The 5,292-nt window shown below is 30.1% G+C and overlaps 1 long non-coding RNA gene across 1 annotated transcript; it reads left to right on the forward strand.

The window, feature by feature from the left end:
• Positions 1-3,655: 3,655 nt before the first annotated feature.
• LOC147067686 (uncharacterized) lies at positions 3,656-5,087 on the forward strand. Its single transcript, XR_015071421.1, has 3 exons — positions 3,656-3,876; positions 3,998-4,388; positions 4,439-5,087. It is a non-coding gene; the product is annotated as an uncharacterized LOC147067686 (long non-coding RNA).
• Positions 5,088-5,292: the final 205 nt, after the last annotated feature.

Consider the following 5,292-nt stretch of genomic DNA (forward strand, 5'->3'; position numbering starts at 1 on the left):
GTTAGGTTATGTACTATAGAATTGGAGGAAAAAAGTTCTATATTTGTACTAAATAAGTTCTATAAAAGTTCTAAGACTTAGAAGTTCTAGGATTTTGGAGCAAGTTAGGTTAGGTTAGGTTAGGTTAGGTTATGTACTATAGATTTGGAGGAAAAAAGTTCTATATTTGTACTAAATAAGTTCTATAAAAGTTCTAAGACTTAGAATTTCTAGAAATTTGGAGCTAGGTAGGTTAGGTTAGGTTAGGTTAGGTTATGTACTATAGAATTGGAGGAAAAAAGTTCTATAAATGTTCTAAATAAGTTCTATAAAAGTTCTGAGACTTAGAAGTTCTAGGATTTTGGAGCAAGTTAGGTTAGGTTAGGTTAGGTTAGGTTATGTACTATAGAATTGGAGGAAAAAAGTTCTATATTTGTACTAAATAAGTTCTATAAAAGTTCTAAGACTTAGAATTTCTAGAAATTTGGAGCAAGTTAGGTTAGGTTAGGTTAGGTTAGGTTATGTACTATAGAATTGGAGGAAAAAAGTTCTATATTTGTACTAAATAAGTTCTATAAAAGTTCTAAGACTTAGAAGTTCTAGGATTTTGGAGCAAGTTAGGTTAGGTTAGGTTAGGTTAGGTTAGGTACTATAGAATTGGAGGAAAGAAGTTCTATATTTGTACTAAATAAGTTCTATAAAAGTTCTAAGACTTAGAATTTCTAGAAATTTGGAGCTAGGTAGGTTAGGTTAGGTTAGGTTATGTACTATAGAATTGGAGGAAAAAAGTTCTATAAATGTTCTAAATAAGTTCTATAAAAGTTCTGAGACTTAGAAGTTCTAGGATTTTGGAGCAAGTTAGGTTAGGTTAGGTTAGGTTAGGTTATGTACTATAGAATTGGAGGAAAAAAGTTCTATATTTGTACTAAATAAGTTCTATAAAAGTTCTAAGACTTAGAAGTTCTAGGATTTTGGAGCAAGTTAGGTTAGGTTAGGTTAGGTTATGTACTATAGAATTGGAGGAAAAAAGTTCTATATTTGTACTAAATAAGTTCTATAAAAGTTCTAAGACTTAGAAGTTCTAGGATTTTGGAGCAAGTTAGGTTAGGTTAGGTTAGGTTAGGTTATGTACTATAGAATTGGAGGAAAAAAGTTCTATAAATGTTCTAAATAAGTTCTATAAAAGTTCTGAGACTTAGAAGTTCTAGGATTTTGGAGCAAGTTAGGTTAGGTTAGGTTAGGTTAGGTTATGTACTATAGAATTGGAGGAAAAAAGTTCTATATTTGTACTAAATAAGTTCTATAAAAGTTCTAAGACTTAGAAGTTCTAGGATTTTGGAGCAAGTTAGGTTAGGTTAGGTTAGGTTAGGTTAGGTACTATAGAATTGGAGGAAAAAAGTTCTATATTTGTACTAAATAAGTTCTATAAAAGTTCTAAGACTTAGAATTTCTAGAAATTTGGAGCTAGGTAGGTTAGGTTAGGTTAGGTTAGGTTAGGTTATGTACTATAGAATTGGAGGAAAAAAGTTCTATAAATGTTCTAAATAAGTTCTATAAAAGTTCTGAGACTTAGAAGTTCTAGGATTTTGGAGCAAGTTAGGTTAGGTTAGGTTAGGTTATGTACTATAGAATTGGAGGAAAAAAGTTCTATATTTGTACTAAATAAGTTCTATAAAAGTTCTAAGACTTAGAAGTTCTAGGATTTTGGAGCAAGTTAGGTTAGGTTAGGTTAGGTTATGTACTATAGAATTGGAGGAAAAAAGTTCTATATTTGTACTAAATAAGTTCTATAAAAGTTCTAAGACTTAGAAGTTCTAGGATTTTGGAGCAAGTTAGGTTAGGTTAGGTTAGGTTAGGTTATGTACTATAGAATTGGAGGAAAAAAGTTCTATAAATGTTCTAAATAAGTTCTATAAAAGTTCTGAGACTTAGAAGTTCTAGGATTTTGGAGCAAGTTAGGTTAGGTTAGGTTAGGTTAGGTTATGTACTATAGAATTGGAGGAAAAAAGTTCTATATTTGTACTAAATAAGTTCTATAAAAGTTCTAAGACTTAGAAGTTCTAGGATTTTGGAGCAAGTTAGGTTAGGTTAGGTTAGGTTAGGTTATGTACTATAGAATTGGAGGAAAAAAGTTCTATATTTGTACTAAATAAGTTCTATAAAAGTTCTAAGACTTAGAAGTTCTAGGATTTTGGAGCAAGTTAGGTTAGGTTAGGTTAGGTTAGGTTATGTACTATAGAATTGGAGGAAAAAAGTTCTATAAATGTTCTAAATAAGTTCTATAAAAGTTCTGAGACTTAGAAGTTCTAGGATTTTGGAGCAAGTTAGGTTAGGTTAGGTTAGGTTAGGTTATGTACTATAGAATTGGAGGAAAAAAGTTCTATATTTGTACTAAATAAGTTCTATAAAAGTTCTAAGACTTAGAATTTCTAGAAATTTGGAGCAAGTTAGGTTAGGTTAGGTTAGGTTAGGTTATGTACTATAGAATTGGAGGAAAAAAGTTCTATATTTGTACTAAATAAGTTCTATAAAAGTTCTAAGACTTAGAAGTTCTAGGATTTTGGAGCAAGTTAGGTTAGGTTAGGTTAGGTTAGGTTATGTACTATAGATTTGGAGGAAAAAAGTTCTATATTTGTACTAAATAAGTTCTATAAAAGTTCTAAGACTTAGAATTTCTAGAAATTTGGAGCTAGGTAGGTTAGGTTAGGTTAGGTTAGGTTATGTACTATAGAATTGGAGGAAAAAAGTTCTATAAATGTTCTAAATAAGTTCTATAAAAGTTCTGAGACTTAGAAGTTCTAGGATTTTGGAGCAAGTTAGGTTAGGTTAGGTTAGGTTAGGTTATGTACTATAGAATTGGAGGAAAAAAGTTCTATATTTGTACTAAATAAGTTCTATAAAAGTTCTGAGACTTAGAAGTTCTAGGATTTTGGAGCAAGTTAGGTTAGGTTAGGTTAGGTTATGTACTATAGATTTGGAGGAAAAAAGTTCTATATTTGTACTAAATAAGTTCTATAAAAGTTCTAAGACTTAGAATTTCTAGAAATTTGGAGCAAGTTAGGTTAGGTTAGGTTAGGTTAGGTTATGTACTATAGAATTGGAGGAAAAAAGTTCTATATTTGTACTAAATAAGTTCTATAAAAGTTCTAAGACTTAGAAGTTCTAGGATTTTGGAGCAAGTTAGGTTAGGTTAGGTTAGGTTAGGTTATGTACTATAGATTTGGAGGAAAAAAGTTCTATATTTGTACTAAATAAGTTCTATAAAAGTTCTAAGACTTAGAATTTCTAGAAATTTGGAGCTAGGTAGGTTAGGTTAGGTTAGGTTAGGTTATGTACTATAGAATTGGAGGAAAAAAGTTCTATAAATGTTCTAAATAAGTTCTATAAAAGTTCTGAGACTTAGAAGTTCTAGGATTTTGGAGCAAGTTAGGTTAGGTTAGGTTAGGTTAGGTTATGTACTATAGAATTGGAGGAAAAAAGTTCTATATTTGTACTAAATAAGTTCTATAAAAGTTCTAAGACTTAGAAGTTCTAGGATTTTGGAGCAAGTTAGGTTAGGTTAGGTTAGGTTAGGTTATGTACTATAGAATTGGAGGAAAAAAGTTCTATATTTGTACTAAATAAGTTCTATAAAAGTTCTAAGACTTAGAAGTTCTAGGATTTTGGAGCAAGTTAGGTTAGGTTAGGTTAGGTTAGGTTATGTACTATAGATTTGGAGGAAAAAAGTTCTATATTTGTACTAAATAAGTTCTATAAAAGTTCTAAGACTTAGAATTTCTAGAAATTTGGAGCTAGGTAGGTTAGGTTAGGTTAGGTTAGGTTATGTACTATAGAATTGGAGGAAAAAAGTTCTATAAATGTTCTAAATAAGTTCTATAAAAGTTCTGAGACTTAGGAGTTCTAGGATTTTGGAGCAAGTTAGGTTAGGTTAGGTTAGGTTAGGTTATGTACTATAGAATTGGAGGAAAAAAGTTCTATATTTGTACTAAATAAGTTCTATAAAAGTTCTAAGACTTAGAAGTTCTAGGATTTTGGAGCAAGTTAGGTTAGGTTAGGTTAGGTTAGGTTATGTACTATAGAATTGGAGGAAAAAAGTTCTATATTTGTACTAAATAAGTTCTATAAAAGTTCTAAGACTTAGAAGTTCTAGGATTTTGGAGCAAGTTAGGTTAGGTTAGGTTAGGTTAGGTTATGTACTATAGAATTGGAGGAAAAAAGTTCTATAAATGTTCTAAATAAGTTCTATAAAAGTTCTGAGACTTAGAAGTTCTAGGATTTTGGAGCAAGTTAGGTTAGGTTAGGTTAGGTTAGGTTATGTACTATAGAATTGGAGGAAAAAAGTTCTATATTTGTACTAAATAAGTTCTATAAAAGTTCTAAGACTTAGAAGTTCTAGGATTTTGGAGCAAGTTAGGTTAGGTTAGGTTAGGTTAGGTTAGGTTAGGTTAGGTTAGGTTAGGTTAGGTTAGGTTATGTACTATAGAATTGGAGGAAAAAAGTTCTATATTTGTACTAAATAAGTTCTATAAAAGTTCTAAGACTTAGAATTTCTAGAAATTTGGAGCAAGTTAGGTTAGGTTAGGTTAGGTTAGGTTATGTACTATAGAATTGGAGGAAAAAAGTTCTATATTTGTACTAAATAAGTTCTATAAAAGTTCTAAGACTTAGAAGTTCTAGGATTTTGGAGCAAGTTAGGTTAGGTTAGGTTAGGTTAGGTTATGTACTATAGATTTGGAGGAAAAAAGTTCTATATTTGTACTAAATAAGTTCTATAAAAGTTCTAAGACTTAGAATTTCTAGAAATTTGGAGCTAGGTAGGTTAGGTTAGGTTAGGTTAGGTTAGGTTAGGTTATGTACTATAGAATTGGAGGAAAAAAGTTCTATAAATGTTCTAAATAAGTTCTATAAAAGTTCTGAGACTTAGAAGTTCTAGGATTTTGGAGCAAGTTAGGTTAGGTTAGGTTAGGTTAGGTTATGTACTATAGAATTGGAGGAAAAAAGTTCTATATTTGTACTAAATAAGTTCTATAAAAGTTCTAAGACTTAGAAGTTCTAGGATTTTGGAGCAAGTTAGGTTAGGTTAGGTTAGGTTAGGTTAGGTACTATAGAATTGGAGGAAAAAAGTTCTATATTTGTACTAAATAAGTTCTATAAAAGTTCTAAGACTTAGAATTTCTAGAAATTTGGAGCTAGGTAGGTTAGGTTAGGTTAGGTTAGGTTATGTACTATAGAATTGGAGGAAAAAAGTTCTATAAATGTTCTAAATAAGTTCTATAAAAGTTCTGAGACTTAGAAGTTCTAGGATTTTGGAGC

This window comes from Rhyacophila brunnea, unplaced genomic scaffold, assembly GCF_057557595.1.
Source record: "Rhyacophila brunnea isolate RB1 unplaced genomic scaffold, BYU_Rbru_1.0 scaffold_331, whole genome shotgun sequence".
Lineage (NCBI taxonomy): Eukaryota > Metazoa > Arthropoda > Insecta > Trichoptera > Rhyacophilidae > Rhyacophila > Rhyacophila brunnea.